Genomic DNA, 24272 nt, shown 5'->3' with positions numbered 1-24272 from the left:
CTCTCCTCTTCCTCCTCCTCCTCCTCTTTTTCTTCTTCTCTCCTCCTCTTCCTCTTCCTCCTCCTCTTCTCTCCTCCTCCTCCTCCTCCTCCTCCTCTTCTTCTCTCCTCCTCCTCCTCTTCCTCTTCCTCTTCTCATTAATCTTCTCATCATTCCTATCACCCATCTCCTCTCACTTATGTCTGTATGACGGTAACCTTGTTGCTGGTATCCTTAAGATTTATATTGACTGTTTCCTAAGATGATTTGATTTCTTATTTGTAACCTATGACTAACATTAAGTGTTGTACCTTATGATTCTTAACCAATGTATCTTTTCTTTTATGTACTCTGAGAGCGTATGCACCAGGACAAATTCCTTGTGTGTCCAATCACACTTGGCCAATAAAGAATTCTATTCTATTCTATTCTATTCTATTCTATTCTATTCTATTCTATTCTATTCTATTCTATTCTAGTCTAGTCTAGTCTAGTCTAGTCTAGTCTAGTCTAGTCTAGTCTAGTCTAGTCTAGTCTATTCTCCTCCTCCTCCTCCTCCTCTTCCTTTTCTTCCCTTCATCTGGAAAGACTCCTTCTAAGTACTAATGCAATCTAACCTTGCTTATCTTTTTCCAATGTTTTAACAATAGTAAAGAGTAAACAGAGATGTACAACCCATGTTCTCTAATCTTTATATTATCCACTTTTGTCTTCTCAGTAATTTGCTCAAATGCTTAGTGTATTATTTAGTTTAATTTAGTTTGAAAAGTTCCATAAATGCTGGACTTGTAAAGGCCCACTAAAGTTTTCCTGAACTCTGATCTATTAAAGCAGCAATGCTAAAAAGACCAGAAATCTCTTCTCACTTTTACTTACGGAAAGCTTTTCTGAAGCTGATTTTTCTAACTTTTTTATTTATTTATTTACCCTGAGCCTGCACTTTCTCGAAAATCTGGCTAGATGGCAGCATATATTATATTATGTTTGTTTCTGTATATCAAAGGAGTATAATTAAGATTAAACAAGACTAAACTTGAAGGCAAAGGAACATCTCCTGAGAGCCTTTATTTCTTTCAGAAGTAAATTGCAAATGAATTATAAAGCCAATTTTTATTTGGATGTTAAGGAACACTTGTGCATTTCAGCCAGTTGTTTTTAACTAATCTGGAGAGCTTCCAAAGGAGAAGGGATGCAGAAATGTCATTGCACTTATCATGTTTTTAGAAAGCAGAACAAAACCTCTGAATTCTGGTTTTAGCCTCTGGAATGGCCGGTGATGAGAACTTCCACAAAAATCTTTGATCCATTTGGAGGAAACAACACCATTTTCTGTTGCAAGAGATTTTAAATCTGTTTTGAGTTGGTTTGTTTTCTTCCACAGGCAGTTAAAATCTTTAGACATTTCAAGATTTCTTCCTTTTTCCTTTTCCTTTCCTTTATGTTTCTTTCTTAAATATTTTTTAAATATTTATGGGGACGGTGGGACTGTGCTAGGCTTTGGTTCCAATCTAAAAAGAATGTGTTTTGGAGCACAGAGGTGTCTAGATATAGTACCTGCCTACTAGAATATGGGGTCTGGGAAAAAGATTTTGGAAGGCAAGCATTTCTGCTTGCAAGTCTGCCAAATTCATCCTCCCCCTTTTTTTTTTTTTTGAAGACTGAATCTGAAACACTCCATAGAAGAGCTGAAGAAGCTTCTTGGATGAGAAGCGAAACGTCTTCAAAGAAAAAACAGAAGGTTCGTTGCCTTTTGAAAAAGCACCTTTGGGACAAATATCAGATTTTGCCTCATTCCACAAAAAAGATTCAGATCTGGTTTTTTGGACAATGGATAGAACACGGTCTTTGTTTGACTTCCTTGTTGGTTGTTTGATTGAGAGGAAAACATTGAAAGTCCTATCTGCTTGCCTAATCCTTGGAGGTTTGTGAAATCTGCTTATTGTAAACTACAAAAATCAATACAATTTACCGTATTTTTCAGAGTATAAGACACACCTTTTTTCCCCCTAAAAGGGGGTGAAAATTTGAGTGCGTCTTATACACTGAATGTAGCCCCTCCCACCCACTGACCCCCACCCTTTGGCCTCTGCCTCCCAGCAATTTACCTCCTTGCAGCAAGCAGCAAGAAGAAACAGCTCATTTCAGCTTCAGCACAGCCTAATTAGCACAAGTTGATTGTCCATTGGATCGGCCTCCTGACTCTCAGCTGTTTCAGGATGCAGGGATTGCCATTGCCTATTGTTGCACAGGCCTCTGCTGTTTGCTGCAAGGAGGTAAATTGCTGGGAGCAGATTTTTTTTTCTTGTGCTAATCAAGCTATGCTGAAAACGAAAATGAAAGTAAAGCAGGCTGTTTATAACGAGGCAAAATTGCTGGGAGGCAGAGGCAGATTTCTTTTTCTTGTTTTCCTCACCAAAAAAGGTAGGTGCGTCTTATACTCCAGTGTGTCTTATACTCCGAAAAATACGGTAATATTCTTAAAACAGTAAACTATCCAATCTCACCTATAGGAATCCTTCAGAATGTTGCTAATCTCTACTAAAGTACTTAGCATGCCATCAATTATTTTTCTCACCTCGAAACAATCATTATGAGCCATGGTGGCGCAGTGGTTAGGCTGCAGTACTGCAGACTACTTCTGCTGACTGCCGCCTGCCTGCAATTTGGCAGTTCAAATCTCACCAGGCTCAAGGTTGACTCAGCCTTCCATCCTTCCGAGGTGAGTAAAATGAGGACCCAAATTGTTGAGGACAATATGCTGACTCTGTAAACCACTTAGAGAGGGCTGCAAAGCACTATAAAGCGGTATATAAATCTAAGTGCTATTGCTATTGCTATTAACCAGCTATAAAATAAAAAATTTCTGCGGTGACAACACTTGGCTTCAAAACTTCAAAGCTGATCACCAGTGATAGAGGTTTTGATATCTTTTTGCTATCACCAATGGCTGTCTGAATTTTGTCTGGCCAGATCAGATTATGCTATTTATGCTTGAACTTGTTATCAGAGAATCATCAAAGTTGGATAGCATTCCCATCTTCTTGTCAAACAGCCATTTTTGGGTAGAACATGTGTCGCTACTTTATTTTATTTATTTGTTCCTATTTCTATACCGCCCTTCTCCAAATAGGACTCAGGGCAGTGAACAGCCAAAGTAAAAAACAGAACATACAAAATTTAAAAGCAGTTTAAAATAATTAAATATTTTGGCCGTAAATTAAAACAACCCAATTTAAAATCAATTTAAAATTTAACTCAAGCCAGCCCAGCTAGTTGAAATAAATGGGTTTTCAGGGCCCGACGAAAAATCCGGAGGTCTGTTATTGTACGTATCTCTGGGGGGAGGTTGTTCCAGAGGGTGGGTGCCGCCACAGAGAAGGCTCTCCCCCTGGGAGTCGCCAGCCGACATTGTCTGGCGGACGGCACCCTGAGGAGGCCTACTCTGTGCGAGCGTACTGGCCGGTGGGAGGCTATTGGTGGCAGAAGGCGGTCTCGTAAGTACCCCGGCCCTAAGCCATGGAGCGCTTTAAAGGTGGTCACCAACACCTTGAAGCGCACCCGGAAGACCACCGGGAGCCAGTGCAGCTCGCGCAGGAGAGGTGTCACATGGGAGCGCCTCGTCGCCCCCATAATCCCCCACGCGGCTGCATTCTGGACCAGCTGGAGCCTCCGGGTGCTCCTCAAGGGGAGCCCCATGTAGAGACTGAAGAGCGAACCAAAGAGTTCAGGATGCTGCCCACTCTTACATTATCTTCTACATTATTGTTTTAACTGAGTTTGAACATAAATTACTGCAACCACCCAATTCCTAAAAGGTGTGCTTTCTCCTTAGGTTTATTCTTATTATGAGACATAAATCAGCAGCAACGGAACCTGCTATTGCTCAGCAGATTGTAATGGAAAAATCAAACATGAGCTAAAATCTCGTTCATTAATATCAGTACCGCTTAAAGATCCACATCGTTGGCTGAGCTGAGCCCAGTATTGTTAACTCATCCCCTGATTTTAATTACAATTAGTTTTCCTGTTGCAGCCTGTAACTAAGGAAAATGTTGAGATGATGGCCATCCTTGAACTGTCTTAATTAACACTCGAGATTTTCAGTGATTATAAAACTAAAGGCAACAACAGACTGGGTTCTTGTTTCTCAATTAGTCTAATTGCTGATTCTTAACAACAAACCACAACAACAAAAATCTAAGCAAGATGAATTGTCGTTCAGGAATTCAAAGAAGCTTGAATCTGTCATCCTCTCAAAACTAATATAATGTACTCTGTCTTTCATTAGCAGCAAAGTCTTGATTTAGCAAACTCTCTCTAGGATGCAGTAGCTCAGGGGCTAAGACACTGAGCTTGTCGATCGAAAGATCGGTAGTCCAGCGGTTCAAATCCCTAGTGCCGTGTAATGGAGTGAGCTCCCATTACTTGTCCCAGCTTCTGCCAACCTAGCAGTTCGAAAGCACGTAAAAAATGCAAGTAGAAAAATTGGGACCACCTTTAGTGGGAAGGTAACAGCGTTCCATGCGCCTTTGGCATTTAGTCATGCTGGCCATTTGACCACGGAGACATCTTCGGACAGCACTGGCTCTTTGGCTTTGAAACAGAGATGAGCACCACCCCCTAGAGTCGGGAACAACTAGCACATATGTGCGAGGGGAACCTTTACCTTTACCTCTAGCTCTATTATAATTTGTGAGGGGTTTTCCAAGCAAATGGACCTTAAAACTGGCAAACCACACTATAACAACTGTAGTTTATCTTGCTAATCTACTATATCATAGCCATTCATGATCATTTGATGATAAACAATAGTTTGTTCATATAAAATCACTAGAGAAAAAATTTAAGGTCATATCTGGACACCTAATATTTAATTTTTTAGCTAAACTACAATGTGTCAGAAGTAGGGAAAGAACTAATACTGGCATTGCACGGAAAGGTTAGGATATTTTAAATGCAATGCGATTAAAAGAGGAAATGGGTGAATATTACACTTGTTGAATTTTGTTATAAAATTGCTTTGGTTCAGAAATCATTAATATCTTATAGCCCATACATTGGAGGACCCACAATCCCAAATGGTACAATCCTGACCACAGGCATTTGCAGGATCCGATGCTGGCTCCACCCCTTTTGTGAATGGAATATAAGGACCTGTGAAAAAGGGGTGGGGCTTGTGGCATAATGTTACAATGCTGCTTTTGACCTATGCCCTGCTTGACCAGAACTGCAATTTACTCCTATTAGAATATCTAAAATAGCCTGTAGAAAGTTAGCACTCATCCCTCTCCTAGAAGAATGAAATATTTTGAGAAATATTAAAGAGGCAGAATGTTATGTTTCCCTAAAGGGAGAAATGGGGAAACATGCTCTTGGAAAGCAGCCCCCACCTTATTTTATAGCCCTCAGCAGATGTCAGCACTTAAGAGATAAAGAGATAGCTAGCACTATTCATAAGCAAATCCTCTCACCCAAGATCCAACAAAGGTAGGATTAGCCCTCAGCCACAATAGGAATTGCCCAACGCCCTTTCATTGCATCAGCAGTCCAAACGTCAACCAAACTTAGCTCAGACAACCTACAGAGCCAGCTACGACCCCTACATAACCCCTATAACAGCCAATAGAATACATGTTCTTGCACAGGAACAGGAAGCTCAAGTGCAAAGCCCAAGAGAAAGTTCAAAAAACCCACACTCCCAACTCGATGTGGTCAGCTGCCCAGAACCACCCATGTGGTTCTGTTTCATCATTAAACCCTCTTTCCAATCAGCCTCCATGTTTCCAGTGTCTTTTTCCCGGCTTCGAACTGAACCAGATGGATATTTCTTCCAACAAGCCTGAATACTCTGCCTTGAAAAGCTTCACAATCAGTCAGATTAGATTATTTTCTTTTCTTTCCTTTTACAAAGTAGCTATTCGATCTCCTAGAGCGGATTGTAACCAAGAAAGAAGAGTTGGTCGGAGAGATAAAAGGAAGGAGAACTTAGGAAGATGTGACTACTTCCTCTTGCCATTCCAGATATTACAGAAAGAGAAATTGGAGTTTAGTTGTGCAGGAGATTAGGTTTCAGAAGAGGCATTTTTAAGAAGCTGTGGCAAATAAAGGGGGGGATTCCAGGGAAAAGAAATTACCAAGTCAAACACAAGCACAAAAGATACTGAAAATACGATCACATACTATTCCGATGACCCTGGGATGGGAGATGGAGAACAAATAACTGTATTGGATATGAACAGAGAGTTTTATTTTTACTTAATTTTTCTTCTGCTGATCAGTCCCTCCCCTACTCAGTTCCGAAACTACATTCAGCCCATGACCCCCATTCCAGACAGTTGCCAGACATTCAGACTGAAATTGCAACCATCTCTTTTTTATGTTGTATCTGACCAGTGGTTCACAACACACCAACAGCCACTTTCATTCGTCCCCTTTCACTAAATGAGTCTTTTAAAATAAATCTGGGTCACTCACCTGCACCCGAGGTTTAGTTTAGAGACTGGACAGCCATCTGTAAGAAATGGTATAGGATAGGATAGGATAGGATAGGATAGGATAGGATAGGATAGGATAGGATAGGATAGAACAGAACAGAACAGAACAGAACAGAACAAAACAGAACAGAACAGAACAGAACAGAACAGAACAGAATAGAATAGAATTCTTTATTGGCCAAGCGTGATTGGACACACACAAGGAATTTGTCTTGGTGCATATGCTCTCAGTGTACATAAAAGGAAAAAAAGAAAAAATATATATATTAATCAAGAATCATAAGATACAACACTTAGTGATAGTTATAGGCTACTAATAAGCAATCAAATCATACCAGGAAGCAATCAATATAAATCGTAAGGATACAAGCAACAAAGTTACAGTCATAAGTGGGAGGAGCCCAAACGCCATCACTCTGCTAAACAAATAATTCCTTCAACACTGTCAAACTAGTTACTAAGTCTGCACTACTATTAATCTTCTCATCAATCACCCAAAACTGGAAGAGTAAAGATCTACCGTCTGAAGCAGTGGTGGGTTCCTCCCGGTTCGGTCCGGTTCGGCTGAGCCGGTAGCGGTGATGATATGATGTTACCGAACCGGTTCTCCCCCCCCCGCCCTCCCCCCCCCCACCCCCCCACGTTATTCTTACCTTTTATTTGGTCCCACCCCCAATCTATTGCTGTTTAAACTCTTGCCACGGGGCTTCAAAGGGCTGTCCTACAGCTGATCAGTGTTAAAAGCAAACAAATGAGTCGGGTCATAAGTGTGAGGACTGGTCGTAAGTGCGAGGACCTTCCAGAAATGACTCTGACCAGCTAGTCACGCCCACCTAGTCACGTGACCTCCAAGCCACACCCACAAAATAAGCCACACCCACAGAACCGGTAGTAAAAAAATTTAGAACCCACCCCTGGTCTGAAGATATGATTATAGGGAAAACCATGGAATGTGCAGAAGCCATAGGCTAACTAAACTTTTAAGAGACCAAAAAGACTGCATTTTTCCAGTGCTGGGACCTATGGTATGTTTGGTTAGATAATAGAATAAAAAGAAGACAATGCTAGATTAGACTTTTATTTTTTATCTGTTTATTTAGGTTGAATGTTATGTATTGTGTAATGTTCTCACTGTGATCTGTTGGTCGATAAATCTTCTGTTTGTACTTTTTTAAAGAAATAAAATTTATATTAAAAAAACAAACAAACAAAAACGCATTGTAAGCCACCCTGAGTCTCCGGAGAAGGGCAGCATATGAATAAAACAAAACAAAACAAAACAAAACAAAAAACATGGTGATTGTATAAGACGGGATAGTGCCGGGGCGGGTGGGCGGGCCAAGCCGCTGGCTATAACTACCAGTTCGCCTGAACTGGTCCAAACCAGCTGAATCCCACTCCTGTGTATATCTGCCTTTTAAAGTAAAATTCTGCTTTGATTTACCTTTCACAGAGGCAGAGAGGGAGCGTCTCCTGTGACAATACACAAACGCAATCCAATAATCCTGCTTCAACATCTGCTTTTCAAATAGGTTGTTACAGATAGTAGCCACTTCTCCTAGCAGATCCCTGAAGAGGTTACCCAGTCCGTATTGCGGAATTTATTATTATTATTATTTTCTCCATCCCTGGCAATTTGTCCCTGCTACATCTGGAAGCAGGAGTCTATTTTTATGTGGATTCTTTGTGCTGCTGCCAATCCGACTGAATGAAACATCATTATCTGAGACTCCCCTTGTTTAATCAGCAAAGCGGGGACAGGATGGCAGGTCCTGAAAGGGCAAATTGCTATTTTGGAAGACATGGGAGGGAGAAGCGAGGTTGTGTATCATGTCATCTGCCTTCAAGTAAATCCAGGGCATGTCATCCAGGACTTGTAAATGAAGGCTTTTATAAATTTGAAATTGTACATGTTCTTTAGCTTATCATACCAAACAACTGTGTCAGTTTGATTGGCTGGACTGGAATTTAAATGCAGATTTACCGCACTAGCAGGAAGTCAAGTTACAATGGGTGATGTATTTGAGCAGCTTGACAAGATCAACATTACCCCAATTTGCATCCGGGAGAAGGAGTTTCTTTTAATAAAAAAAATGTCAGCTTCTCAATTCTCCCAAGAAAACAAGTTTCTTATTTTTGTAAGAAGTTCAGATATGGCTACACAATGTTGGCACCTGCATTGCAGAACAAGTGTTTAGTGTCTATGAAGATTCTCGGTCAATCCAGGTCATGGTTGTTGCCAAAGGTACTTTTTTCAAAAGGCAACTGGACTTTCTTTGTTTTTCCTTGAAGACTTCTCATCCAAGAAGCTTCTTCCAGTTCTGACTAAATGGTGGAGAATGGAAGGATTTATATTCCTTGCAGTCATCTGGTTGTTAGCATGCTCTCTGAGTGTTGTTGAGGCCAATTCAGGGGTGGGTTCTAATATTTTTTACTACCAGTTCTGTGGGCGTGGCTTATTTTGTGGGCATGGTTTGATGGTCATGTGACAATTTTTTAGGATTTAGCAGAGGTACTGGTCTACCAGGCTTTTAACTGCTTATAGAGCTGTACCGGTCTACCCATTTGTTTTTGGAGGCACCGGTCTACCTATTTGTTTTTGGAGGCACCGGTCTACCCATTTGTTTTTGGAGGCATCGGTCTACCTATTTGTTTTTGGAGAGCACCAGTCTACCCATTTGTTTTTCAAGCACACTGGTCTACCACCACACTGCCTTTTAACGCTGATCAGCTGTAGGGCGGCCCTTTGAAGCCCCGCGGCAAGAGTTTAAACAGTTTTTTCCCTTCTAGCTGGGACTCGGGAGGCAGCAAATAGATTGGGGGCAGGGCCAAATAAAAGGTAAGAATAATGTTTCTCCTGAACAAAGAGAACTGGTTCGGTGATGTTATATCGTCACCGCTACCGGCTCGGCCGAACCGGGCTGAACCAGGAGGAACCCACCACTGGGCCACTTGGAGGTTTATCTTCACCCTTAGGGTCACCTGTGTCTGAGAGTCACCTGAGTGGTGCTCCTGATTCCTGTAGTCTGCACTTGGAGGTTTAAGAAAGTCCAGTTGCCTCTTGGAAAAGCACCTTTGGGACAACCATGACCTGGATGACTGAGAATCTTTACAGACCTATGCAGTAATATATTTGTTATGGTCACTGACCAGCATTTGGTATATTGCTAATATTTAGCCTCTATGATGTCTACATGAGACAAATGAATTAGATGTTGAAGACTGCATTCATATCAGCTAATAGCTTCCTATTTCTGAACTCAGTTGCTATGTGCATTTCCCAAAATGTATTAACATATGTAGCAGTGGGAAAATCTAAAATTTGTTACTACCGGTTCTGTGGGCGTGGCTTGGTGGTGGGGGGTAATGTGACTGGGTGGGCGTGGTCACCCATTTTTTTTTTTTACTTTTAAAACCATTTTTTCTACAACCTCTTTGGCGAGGAGGTTGTAAAAAAATGCTTTCAAAAGGCTCTGACGATCCCAGCTGAGTTGCCTGATCGGCAGAGGGTTTTTTTCTTTTAAATGCCTCTGCCGATCAGGCAACTCAGCTTGGATCGTCAGAGGCATTTAAAAGAAAAAAAAGATTTTTTTTTCTTTTAAAAGCCTTTGACGATCCCAGCTGAGCCACACGATCATCAGAGGCTTTTTTTTTAACTTTTAAAAGCATTTTTTCGGCCGAAGAGGTTGTAGAAAAAATATTTTTAAAAGTAAAAAATAAAAGCCTCTGATGATTGTGCGGCTCAGCTGGGCATTGGGAGGGGGGTGCAGGGATTTTTGCTACCGGTCCTCTGAACTACCCGCCTCCATCGCTACCGGATCGGGCAATCTGTTCCGAACCAGGAGCATTTCACCCCTGATATATAGTGATCCGAAACCCAAATAAAGCTATAGCTGGACAAGATCGGATCTGGTGAGTTCAAGAACCTTCAAAATCTTTTACCACACCAGTACAAGACTCAAATGTCCATCCCGTTTAAAAGTATGGCAGATCTCCAGTGGGACCTTTGCATCACACCATAACCCCAGGGCCAATAGGGTTGTGTTTGTAGAAGTTTGCCGTTTAGCTCCAGGATCAAAGGTTAGCCAATTGCTTTAAGCTGTTTAAAGGACTTGATGGATAAAAGGATAAAACCCAAGAAGGGAAGAGATGGTTTTGATGGTCAGTCTTCACATGTCAGCCTTAATCCAGCCATCCACTGATCCAGCCAAACTTCCTTGTCCTTATGTTGGAGACAGTAACCAATAAGAACAAGCTGGGTCAGAAGTGGCTATTTTGTTCAAAAAGTGCTTGGAATCTTAAGAGCTCTTCAATCAGTAATTTAGCTAGAGCATGCAGATGCATTTTAAAAAGATTTACCTGCAGCTATTTAATTCCCATTCACTTTTTGAGTTTTATCTATTATACAATTAGAATAATGTACTGTCAGGTTAAATTTTGAGAAAAGTCCTTAACACGTTTTTTTTCCTCCTTTTTGTTGGATTTCAACCATTGTTGTATCACACCCTTTTCATACTTCAATACGTTTCAGCTTGTGAAGCCAACTTCTTCCCTTTCTGTCATGATATAATTTCCATAATTCCGATATTAATTTGGGGTATTAGGAGCTATTTATAAGGATTACATTATTTATAAGTTATGTAAAAGAATTAATAACAGTAGCACTTAGATTTCTATACCGCTTCATAGTGCTCTACAGCCCTCTCTAAGCAGTTTACAGTGTCAGCATATTGTCCCCAATTAGCTGGGTCCTCATTTTACTGACATCGGAAGGATGGAAGACTGAGTCAACCTTGAACCAGTGAGACTCGAACTGCTGCAGCCGGCAGTCAGCAGAAGTAGCCTGCAGTACTGTATTCTAACCACAGTGCCACTACGGCTCTTAAGCATTTTTTGAGAAGATGGGCAATACAACTAGAAAGTGGATATGTAGAAAATATACTGCTCAAAAAAATAAAGGGAACACAAGCAGAAGTCATCCAAGATCTGAATGAATGAAATAGCCTTATTAAATACTTTGTTCTTTACATACAGTAGTTTATACACTGCTCAAACAACTAAAGGGAACACAAAACTACTGTATGTAACGAACAAAGTATTTAATAAGGCTATTTCATTCATGCAGATCTCGGATGTCTTCTGCTTGTGTTCCCTTTATTTTTTTGAGCAGTGTATATAGTGTGCACACTGCAGTTGCTGGGTTGACCAAAAACTAGAAAAAAATGGAATGCTATACTAATCTTCTCATTCATCATTTTCTCCATTTTCTCCAAAATAGATGTCAAGGTGCTAGGCATCACCTGAACATTCCACATAAGGAGCAACCAAATTTAACCTTGAATAACAGAATAGCAGTGTTGGATCCAATGTCCTGTTTAGGCAGCAGATTCTATACAATTTCAGACAAATAGCTGTCTAATCTCTTCTTGAAAATCTCCAGTGATGGAGCACCCACAACTTCTGGAGGCAAGCTATTGCATTGCTCTCATTGTCAGGAAATTTCTTCTTAGTTTTAGATTGCTTCTCTCTTTGATTAATTTCCATGCATTGCTTCTTGTTCTGCCTTCAGGTACTTTGGAGAATAGGTTGACCCTCTCTTTTTGTGGCTATTGGACACTGCAATCAGGTCACCCCTAGTCCTTCTTTTCACTAAACTAGACATACCCAATTCCTGCAACCGAACAACACAACAGCGTCTCACTTTAACACAAGCCATGAATGAGATAAAATTCAACACATATACTCCTCTGCCCATATTGTGGGCTTGTGCAATTGTAGCCTGAAAGTCCAATAGTTTACAATGCACGTGTATTGCCCAGTGCATGTTTTTGCATTAACAAAAAACAGTATGTAGAGAAGCAGCTACATTACATTGCAACTCATGACATCCAACCTTCCCATAGATGAAAAAGGAAGCAAGTTGATGTCGGAATACAGTAAACATGGAACAAATCCTAAGAGCCCCCTGTTTGGATTACAATTGCCAGAATACAAAGCTAATTACCCTGAAATTCTAGAAGCTTACTTTCCATATTGGAAGCTTGGGAGAATGAGATGCAAGGATTCCAAATGTCCTCCTTGAGAAGAAGCTAACCCATAAAGTCCATAAATGAAGTCAAAAGTTTGCACTGTTGGGTTTGGGAAGTTCATGATTCAATTCCCTTCTCAGCTATTTCCAGCATCCCGTCAAATTTGTACAACATGTTCTGTCTACTCTTGCACAACTCACAAAATTAAAAAATAAAATAAAATGAAGGCAATGCCCAAATCATTTTAGAAAAATTGGATCCAAATCCAAATTCTCCAAATCTTTTCTTTGACTAATGTGGTTTAGTCGAACGTGCTACAAGGATATATATTATTTCAAGACAACTTTCTTCCCGCAAATAACTGCTTATTAATTCCTCCAGTCCTCATTCATGAAACCTATTGTAGGAGATAACTAGGCTGAGCCCAAGAATGGAGTCAGCTTGGAGTCACTATGGCCCCACAAGAGTTATACTGTAAGTATAAGTAGCATTTCATGCTGCCTGTACTTATATCTCTTGTGGGAGCAAAGTGACTCCAAAGTGATGACTTGTTTGACGTATACTTTTGAACTCCATCCTAGCTCCTGGTTTCTTGCACCTGACATCTATGTGAACATCTTATCAAAACTGTCAAAAAAATTATCTGACTCCCCATGGGATTTCTCTTGCATACAAAAATATAGGTATTCTGATCTGAGCTAAGCAACCTGATGTTTCTAAAATGTTCATAGCTTGTAAGGAAACAAAACAACCCTCTCCCATGTAAACAAGTGTTGAAGAACAGCATCAAAGTCGACGTGTCTATTTTGCTGCTCCAGTCAAGCTCTTTTCAAACTATTAAACTTTATAGAAACGTACAGTTGCTAAGTTGCTAGTTTTCCTCTCTGCTAGACAGCAGCTGCTCAATTCACTCTTCAAAAACTCTCCTTTCCAGGTGACATTGAGAGTGTAACAGGAGACTTCATTATTGATGAAATCAGTCGGTGGACTGTTCTTGGAGAGAAGCCAAGGTAAGAAGTAGACAAAGACAGCAGCTGTGAAAAAGAAGTATTGGGAGCTCCGTGTAACACTACTTAAGATTCTTTGCATGACTCTTGATCTTGACTGACCTTCCTCATCTCACCATCTTCTTCAAGATACAACCCATCAGCCATAGCCGGGGTGAGTGTGTGCAGGCAATAGACCGCCTTACAATACCATGATGGGCATATCTGTAATACACAAATCAAACTCTTGGGTCATTTAACTTAGCTGGAGACTGACTGAACCATCATTGTGAGAAATCCATGGAGCATTGATTTTTAAAGCTTTTCACCTCCAAAGAGCTGCTATGAAAAAAGATAAACCGGAGCTCTAATGATGGAGTGGGAGAAGAGAGCTGGGTCCTTGATAAATTCCACAAAACTTTAAACTCCAAATTATGCCCCTAATAGGCGGTTAACAACAGCCTACGATAAGTTTCACAAACTAGAGTTTGCAGTGCCATTATACTTAAACTCATAAAAATATAACCTGCCATTGACCTGATGGTCAATATAATGCTGTCTCTTGTGTTAGGCTGCAAAGTTGCATGCCCAGCCTGGCGTTTTGAATCCGGTTCAAGGTTTTTGTGATATCTTTCTAGGATTTAGGCAGGAAGACCCAAAAGCCTCGCTTTCTCTTTTTCCGGGAAATCTGCAAAAGGGAGAAATCTTGATGAAAGGGCCAAGAAGCCCTCAGCTGACCAAACTGAGTAGGAGGAAGTCTTCTGACTTGGAGTACCCTTGGAAGAAGTAGCTGGCTAATGAGATCTTAACTGATCCTTCCTCTTGATTTGAAAGATTCCATTTTACAGTGTTTGCAACCTGGTTTAAAGACTCAACAAATCATTGGTAAACAAACAAAAGAAAAACAAAACAGAGCAAATAAGTCCATCTTAATGATCCCGCAGAACAATTAAATGAAAGCCAAAAGCTCAGTAGAATAAGGTGGGTTTTACTACTTGACGGTTGATGAAACAGGGTGGGACAGAGCAAGTTTCAAATTGTGGAGGGCACATCAGAAGACGCTACTATCTCATCCACCCACCACGTAGTTCTCTGAAGATATTCAAACCACGTGGACAGACTTGATGTTGACAAAACAAACACTGCCCGATTTAGTTGATCTATGACTTGTACTGAACTTGATCATTTTTGTACCTGCTCAAATCAGAGAAAACGTTTCCACTTTTCTAATATACCAAGAAAGAGGTAATTGCAAAAAAAAAAAGAAAGAAAGAAAAGAAAAGAAAAGAAAAGAAAAGAAAAGAAAAGAAAAGAAAAGAAAAGAAAAGAAAAGAAAAGAAAAGAAAAGAAAAGAAAAGAAAAGAGTATGCTCATGTTTTGGTATGACCTTGAGAAATGGGACAAAGAGAGGCTGCCTAGGGAGGAACCAGATAAGAGAGGGCATAGCCAGTGGTGGGTTCACTTGGTTTGGACCGGTTTGGGTGAACCAGTTGTTAAATTGCTGGCTGGCTCTCACCCCTCCTCTTCCTGTCCCTTCCAGGAGTCCCCACACACCTTGATTTGGCTCCCAGGTAAGTGCAGGAGGCCTACTAGGCCCAAAATGGGGTATGACCCCCGTGGAGGCTGCAGGGCCCCCCAAGGAGGCTGCAGGGAGGCCTACTAGGGCCAAAATGGGGCACATAGGGGTGTGGCATGGGCCCCCCATAGCCCATTTTTGCCCCCAGGGGGATGCAGGAGGCCATGCCCACCCAGCCGGTCATTAGGGCAGAGAACCAGTGGTTAAATAATTTGAATCCTACCACTGGGCATATCTTACAGTTGCATAATGAGTGGAGAAAGAGGTCCAGGAGGGACCCTCTGTAACTTTTCAACTGTAAAAGAGATGGCAGGAGATTTGTGTTATCCGACTTGCAAGATTCTGTTAATACAGCCTTACAACAAGATAGAATTAGCTCATCTGGTCATGTTTCCTGTTTGGTCTACCTGAGAAGAGTGACATCTCCCAGGCTCCCAATAATTTCAGGCACTGAACAGATTTCAAGAGGCGGACTCTGAGCGATTAAATCTTCCTCTGTCTGTTTCCTCCTCCTCCCACTCTCCTTCTTGACCTACCTTAAATTCTCTATCATAGCCAGGATTCAAGGTGGAAATAAGCCCAAAGGGTCAGAAAGCTTAAGGAAAGTTGTAGAGAAAAAGCATCCTCTGAATGTTCTCTCTTTTTTTACGAAGCTGAGCCGTCTGTCTACGCTGGCCACCGTCATGATGTCTAATTCGATTAAGAGCATCAGACATGGCTTTTGTGCTGCCCATTGATTGTGGGAGGGTCTTGGGAAACAATAAAATACAGTTCTTTATTTCACATCCGATTTTTCACAGCTTTTCGCTCCTTATCATTCATAGCCTGCTCTCCCAGATTAGAGAGAAAAGCTGCATTACTTCAACGCCTATCCCCAAGCCATGGGGAAATTCCAGAAGAACTTTACAAGGTCAGCTTCCTTTGTAGGAAAGCATATTGGAGACTTAAATAATATCCTATGATGTATTTTGTTTTTTAACTTATAAAACAGTGAGTTGAGCCAGATAGATATAGATATAGAATTCTTTATTGACCAAGTGTGATTGGACACACAAGGAATTTGTCTTGGTGCATACTCTCTCGGTGTACATAAAAGAAAAGATACATTCGTCAAGAATCATAAGGTACAACACTTAATGATAGTCATAGGGAACAAATAAGCGATCAAATCATATTAGGAAACAGTCAGTATAAATCATAAGGATACCAGCAACAAGGTTACAGTCATGCAGTCATAAGTGGGAGGAGAGGGTGATAGGAACGATGAGATTAATAGTAATGCAGACTTAGTAACTACTTTGACAGTGTTGAGGGAATTATTTGTTTAGCAGAGTGATGGCATTTGAAGTGCATCCGAATGCCATCATTTGGAGCAGAGTGATGTCTAGTTGTTCTAGTGTGCAATGCTCTATAGTGTCATTTTGAGGGTAGGAGTTGAAACAGTTTATGTCCAGGATGCGAGGGGTCTATAAATATTTTCACAGCCCTCTTTTTGACTCGTGCAGTATACAGGTCCTCAATGGAAGGCAGGTTGGTAGTAATTGTTTTTTCTGCAGTTCTAATTACCCTCTTAAGTCTGTGTCTGTCTTGTTGGGTTGCAGAACCAAACCAGACAGTTATAGAGGTACATTTTAGGGTTATAAGAAGCCAGTAGTAACCACAAAATAGTAAGAGAACAATAGCAACTGACTTCTAATCCTTCCAATATATTTCTTTTCTGTTCTTTCCTTTCTTCCTGGTCAGTTTCAAATGGTACAGCTTGAGTAGTTTTACCCAGTGTCCGAACTCACTTTTTTTTTAGGAGCCCTGTAGAAATTTGTAACTTGGCTTCCCTCGTAAATATTCACCCCAGTTCCATCCCATACATAATCATGATGTATATTCAAAGGCAGGGACAGAAATATGGTAGGAATGTACAATGCACATTTATTTATACATGCCTGGGGCCTGTAAATCTGCCAGAAGTGCTGACTTCCATTGTCTCCAAAATCAATGTGCCTGATTATTGTGGTGTTTTCTCCATTCCAGCAGCTCTTCTTTTGTTCTGCCATATGTTCAGGGTCTCAGAATACACACCTTTTCTAACTACTGTATTTTTCAGAGTATAAGCCGCACCTTTTTCCCCCCTACAAGGGGGTGAAAATTTAGGTGTGTCTTATACACCAAATGTAGCCCTGCCCACCCACTGGCCCCCACTCTTTGGCCTCCCAGCAGTTACCTCCTTGTAGCAAGCAGCAAGAAGAAACAGCCCATTTCAGCTTCAGCACAGCCTAATTAGCACAAGTTGATTGGATCGGCCTCCTGACTCTCAGCTGTTTTGCTCTCAGCTGTTTTGCACAGGGCTCTGCTGCTTGCTGCAAGGAGGTAAATTGCTGGGAGCAGATTTTTTTTTTCCCTTGTGCTAATCAAGCTAATCTGAAAACGAAAATGAAAGTAAAAGCAGACTGTTTGCTGTTTGCTGCAATGAGGCAAAATTGCTGGGAGGCAGAGGCAGATTTCTTTTTCTTGTTTTCCTCACCAAAAAAAGCAGGTGTGTCTTATAGACTGGTGCGTCTTATATTCAGAAAAATACAGTATGTGTTTTCACTTCCTAGGGCGAGAAACAACGGTTGGAAACTAATCAAAGAAAGAAGCAACCTGGAATTAAGCAGAAACTTCCTAACAGTGAGGACAATCAACCAGAGGAACAGTTTGCCTCCAGAAATTGTGGGTGCTCCACAGTGGTGGGTTCCACTTACCTTTGCTACCGGTTTGGAATGTGTAGAGCATCCGTGTTGATGTCCGGGTATATGGGCTGAGTCTCCTGCTGCCGCCAGTACCGTTTCGCCCCAATGGGAGTGAACCAGTAGAAACTGGCTCTCCATCACTGGAGGTTTTTAAGAAGAGATTAGACAGTCACTTATCTGAAATAGTATAAGTTTGTATTTGTATTTGTATTTATTAGTTTGTTAAACATGTACAAGATAGCAGGTGTAAATATAAACATGGATATGAATGAAAGAAAGAAGTGAATACAAATAAATGGGGACAGTGGGACAGGGATGGTAGGCATGTTGGTGCGTTAATGCACACCCCCTTTAAATTTAGGAATGGGGTGAGGTCCACGGTAGACAGTTTAAGGTTGAAGCTGTGAGGGTTAGAGGATATAACAACGGTCTCAGGTAGAGCATTCCAGGCATTGACCACTCAGTTGCGGAAGTTGTATTTTCTGCAATCGAGTTTGGAGCGTTTTACCTTGAGTTTATACCGATTGTTTGCCCATGTATTATTGATTATTATTGTATTATTATAAGTTCTCCTGCTTGAGCAGGGTGCTGGACTAGAAGACCTCCAAGGTCCCTTCCAACTCATTCATTCTATTCTCATGACACACTTCTGGAGTTTGAGAAGATGGAATTCACAACTTTGATCTTCTTAATGTGAACTTGGTACTATGTTCTGCAAATATTGCTGGAATCTATCAGCCTTGGCAAGCATCACATAGATTTAAGGAAATAAGTTCCATAAATACCTTCAAGCATGGTCGCCAGTCCCCCCCCCTCTCCATTCCCAATGTGGTAATGGAACTGAAAAAGACATTATCCCATCATATCTGGATCTTAATTTCAACTCTACTGCTCATGATTAGAAAGCATGCTATGTTCCAGGTTCTTGACGTTAACAACGTAATTCTATGGCCTCCGAAAAAAAAAAAAAAAGGTTTATCAAATCTCAGTGGCGGCATGTTGAAATCTCCCTAGGCGGAGAAGGAGTTTAATGAACGAAAAAGCCCATGAGATTTGCTTCAACACTTTTGAAAGCCATGTACTGAGCATGGAGAGGAAGGAGAACAATTGCAATGGCAACTACAACTTCTTCGACTGACAGCTCTCCCCTCCCCGTATTTATTAGGACATGGAGTGTCTATCAAGTTTTCATCTGGTTGCTACAAACTTTCAGAATCCACCCCAAGTCATTGAAAATGATCTCCTCGGGTTGAAGGGTAATTCAGAAAAGCAGAACATCAATCTGTCTGGGAGAAGAAGCGGTTTTGAGCATTACAAAAAAAAAAAAAACAAAAAAAAAACACCCTATTCCTTTTTGTTTGTTTGTTTTGGAATGGGGGCTATTATATTATTTCATTAATTTATTATTTACTTTACTTTACTTTACTTTTATTTGATTTATATACCGCCCTACTCCCGAAGGACTCAGGGCAGTGCACAGCCAACAATAAAATACATACATTAAAAATTTAAAAGCAGAAATAAAATCAAATTAAATAGTTTTGGCCCAGACAGATTAAAACCCCAATCAATTTAAAACAAATTTAAACATTTGAATATATAAAATACTAAAAATATTAAAAATTATTTTTTTTAAAAAAAAGAGGGAGAAAATTAGGCCAGGCCCGCCTGGTGAAATAAAAAGGTCTTTAGAGCGTGATGGAAGGTGCGCAGATCCGGGATCCTCCGTATCTTCAGGGGGAGCTCGTTCCAGATAGTAGGTGCTCCCACAGAGAAGGCTCTCCCCCTGGGGGCCGCCAGTCGACATTGTTTGGCCGACGGCACCCAGAGAAGCCCCTCTCCATGGGAGCGTACTGGCCGGTGGGAGGCTATTGGTGGTAGTAGGTGGTCCCGCAAGTACCCAGGTCCTGAGCCATGGAGCGCTTTAAAGGTGGTAACTAAAACCTTGAAATGCACCCGGAAGACCACCAGGAGCCAGTGCAGCTTGCGTAGGAGAGGTGTTACATGGGAACGCCATGTCGCTCCCATTACCACCCGTGCGGCCTCACTCTGCACCAGTTGGAGCCTCCGGGTGCTCCTCAAGGGGAGCCCCATGTAGAGAGTGTTACAATAGTCCAGGTGGGAGGTGACGAGGGCATGAGTGACCGTGCGTAAGGAGTCCCAATCCAGAAAGGGACGCAATTGGCGAATCAGGCGAACCTGATGAAAAATCCTGCCGGTCACGGCCGTCAAGTGCTCTTCTAATGACAGCCGTGAATCCAGGAGGACGCCCAAGTTGTGTGCCCTCTCCATGGGGGCCAATGATTCGCCCCCAATAGTCAGTGATGGCACCAACTGACTATATCGGGACGTCGGAAACCACAGCCACTCGGTCTTGGATGGGTTGAGCCTGAGCCTCAACCCATCCAAGATAATCCAATTATTTGATTATTTTCTTCTATTAGTTTTATTTTTTATATATGATATGCCTGTAAACTGCCTTGAGTCCCCATGTGCAAATAGGTGTCAATATAAATTTTCTAAATAAATAAATAAAAGAGGTGGGAACATCGGAGATGCCTCTTCCCCAAACATTGCCTCTACCCTTCTTTTTCTGACAAAATTATCCTGGTGACTTTCAAGCCAGGCTTTTTTGTGAATTCATTATGTTTCTCTGTAGCCAACTCACTGTTTCAAGTCCAGACCTTCAGACCTGTAATGTAGCCATGCAGTGGTGGTATTCAACCGGTTTGTACCAGTTTGGGTGAACCCGTAGCAAAGATCATGGGTGGAGGAGATCGTGGGTAGAGAGCCATGCAGAGATGGTATTCAGCCGGTTCGTACCAGTTTGGGTGAACCCGTAGCGGAGATCGCGGGTGGGGGAGATCTCCCACCCATCCCAGTGCTATGCTGTCCTATTTAGGCATATTTTTGGGACCGGGCACATGCATGGAAGGCGCATGAGTGAGCAAAGCACATGTGTGAAAGGTGCATGCGTGTGCAAAGTGAGCATGCACGCGTGCAGCAAACCGATGGTAAGAATATTGGAAACTCACCACTGTAGCCATGAACTAAATTTTATATGATGCCTCGTGATGATTATCCTGTTGGAATAGCTGACAACTCCATCTATAAGAGTTTGAATAACAAGTGTGACTAATTAAATGCTCTTTCAGTAGCATTCGTAGGTGATGTTTTCATATTGGCAGTCAAGCTATATTTAAGATTTCAAAATTAATGTGGATTTGTCATCCTTGTTACAAAGCCCATTGTCTTCATTTTCCCTCCAAATCAGAATAAATGAATTAGGGTTGAGTAAAAATAGATACTCATACAATACTCATCAAAACTGTACCTATTTTACACACTTTCAGTCCAATCCTAGGCATCCTTATGTAGACATGAGCTCTAGAAAGGACTTATTCAGATTAAATTGTTTTTATTATTGGACTGTCAAATTGATTTAATTGTGCTTGTCTCTGTTAGAAATTTGATGAACGATACAGGTGACCCTTGAGTGACAAGCACAATTGGGATCAGAAATGTGCTTTTTCAAGAGGCAACTGGACTTTCTGGTTTTTCTTTGAAGGTATTTCGCTTCTCATCCAAGAAGCTTCTTCCAGGCTCCATTACAGTGACAAGTTGAAGAACTGTCTATGAAGATTCTCAGTCATCCAGGTCATGGTTGACCCAAAGGTATTTTTTCAAGAGGCAACTGGTTTTTCTTTGAAGACGTTTCATTTCTCATCCAAGAAGCTTCTTTAGCTCTGACTGGATAGTGGGGGATAGTGGGGAGGTCAAACACAACCCTGATGTGGCCCTCAATGAAATCGAGTTTGACACCCCAAGTCTAAAGGAAATGGCAATTAATAGCAACAGCAACAGCACTTATATACCACTTTACAGTGCTTTACAGACCTCTCTAAGTGGTTTTACAGAGTCAGCATATTGCCCCCAACAATCTGGGTCCTCATTTTACCCACTTCAGAAGGATGGAAGGATGAGTCAACCTTGAGCCTGCTGAGATTTGAACTGCCAAATTGCAGGCAGCCGGCAGTCAGCAGAAGTAGCCTGCAGTACTGCACTCTAATCACTGTGCCACCGTGGCGAAGATCGTTCTCCTTCTTTCTCCTTCTTTCAAAGCAATTTAGGGAAATCATCAATATTCCACATTATTTTGAGAAAATAGATGGCTCCCAATAAGGTTTTCACTTAACTGTTCCTAACTGGAATCTAACAGGACTATGTAAATTTTGCTCCTCAGTGAAGCCACTGGTTGAGAATTAAGATTTAAACTATTCTTTTATAAAAATTGCCCAGTTTGAATTTTTAAAAAGTCACAGTGTCCCAGTTTTCCATAAAAAATACCCTGTTTCCCCCAAAATAAGACATCCCCTGATAATAAGCCGAATCGGGCTTTTGAGCACTAAAATAAGCCTCCCCTGAAAATAAGCGCTCCCCAAAAATATTTAAACACAGAGCTGGAAATCAGGTAAGACGGCAAGAGGAGCCCCATATTGCTCCACGCACCGCAAAATAATAAGACCTCCCTGAAAATAAGGCCAAGCGTTTATTTGGGGGTTCAAAAAAATATAAGACAGGGTCTTATTTTCAGGGAAACACGGTAAAGATATATAAAGGAACAGTGACCTTAAAAGAAGCTGAACAAAATGATATTCTGAATCTTGTTCCTAATTGGATGATAGTGTATTACATTTAGAGAAGGAAACATTTTCTACTACCTTTACAAGTCTGGAATTTTTAGCACATTGTATTGGTGTATTAACTGCTTCGTAAGAGCCTCATCCAGTATATCAGAATGACTTTCCTAAGACATTATTATGATATATGGAATAATTTAAAATATTTGGTGACCCTAATTCAAATTCATGCAAGGACAGTAGTCTATAGTAAGGTGAACAGAGCAATTTAAGTCTGATGGAATGAGTTGGGTAATGCAGAACTAGGAATGAAAGTTAGAGGTCTATTGTTTCTTTTTCTTTTCTTTTTCCTAATTGAACTAAGACAAATACTGTATTTGCTGCTAATAGCATCTAGTTGTATTGTGTTGTGTTGTTTCAAAAAGAAGAGCGATTCCTACTGCCTTGTATCTGGGAACGCAGAACAATCACCAGGGTTTTGTATGGCTAATAGCTAGAAGATGTTGTTTAATGTTCATTGATGGTTTATTGCTATTACCATCCTTAATCTGCCTAGATCAATTTGGCAGCTTGTAGGAAATTAATTTAAGCAGTTTTTCTGGCTAACTGCCCCTCAGTTGGGCCTTTGGCCACAGACCACTGGTTTAGGATATAGGTGTGAACAATATGCATTGGCTGGCTCTCATTATAACTAATGGGAAACACAGACACGGACAAAAAAAATACAAACAACTTTTTATTAAGGCTCTACTGATTAACAATCAAACTTATGCTACGCTCTTGTGCTTCGCGCAGGATGTTATTTGTTTTCCATTGTTGCAGTTAATCAAAAACAGAAGAGAGAAATACACACACACACACACACACACACACACACACACACACACACACACACACACACACACGGAGATAATGTGTTGGTAAAGATTGGCCTAGCTTGAATGCACAAAATCCTTTGAAGTGAAAGAGTTGATTTTGGCTGTAGGAATGCTCATACATCTTAAAGAAAAACATTTGTGAGATCTTGTCTTCTGAAGCCTCATATCAGCACTTCATAAGATATTTGCTCAACTGTCATTTGTTCAGCCTAATGTTACTTCTTACATAAAAAGTCAAGGTTGTCACATTCTAAAAATTAAAAAAAAAAAAAAACCTTACTGGATATAAGTAAAGTTCATGCTCAACAAATAGAAGACTTATCGGATGAGAATGATTCCTCTTTGCACAGAGAGGAAGAGAGGCCACCAATACAGATGATAAATGAAGAGATGGACTTTAGATAACAGAAGCTATATATATCTAAAGGTGTGTGTGTGTGTGTGTGTGTGTGTGTGTGTGTTTGTGTAATTAATCACCTGGATTAAACAATAAATTTGATATATTTTGACAAGTGAAAACAAACTTTGATATTATTTCAAGGATGCTGACATTGTTCTATGCAAACTTCCAATTATGATTTACATAGAAGCTACCGTATTTTTTGGAGTATAAGATGCACCTTTCCCTCCAAAAAAACAGAGTGAAAATCTAGGTGCATCTTAGACTTCAAATGTAGTCCTGCCCAGCCTCTCAAACGGAGGTTTCAGAGGCTGAAAAAAGCATCAGAAATGAAGCTTCAGAAAAAAAGCCTCCAAACAGAGCTTCAGAAAAAAAGCCTCAGAAACAGAGCTTCAGAGGATTTTTTTTTTCTGAAGCTCTGTTTCAGAGGCTTTCAGAGGCAGAAAAAAAGTTTCTTCTGAAACAGAGTTTCAGAAGTTTGAGAGGCAAAAAAAAAAAAAAAAAGCAAGGCACAGAGCTCACAACCAACGAACCTCTTGCTAAAATTCACCTCTGGGAACAGCT

At 40.9% G+C, this 24272-nt stretch overlaps 1 pseudogene; it reads left to right on the top strand.

Moving 5' to 3' along the window:
* Positions 1–18928, top strand: part of LOC139316436 (craniofacial development protein 2-like) — a 127257-nt pseudogene extending 108329 nt beyond the window's left edge.
* Positions 18929–24272: the final 5344 nt, after the last annotated feature.

Source organism: Pituophis catenifer, unplaced genomic scaffold, assembly GCF_029215685.1.
Source record: "Pituophis catenifer annectens isolate HBS135680 unplaced genomic scaffold, rPitCat1.0.hap2 SCAF_4, whole genome shotgun sequence".
In the NCBI taxonomy this organism is placed as follows: Eukaryota; Metazoa; Chordata; class Lepidosauria; order Squamata; family Colubridae; genus Pituophis; species Pituophis catenifer.
Note: the sequence above shows the minus strand (reverse complement) of the source record. Positions and strands in the feature narration are given on the sequence as shown.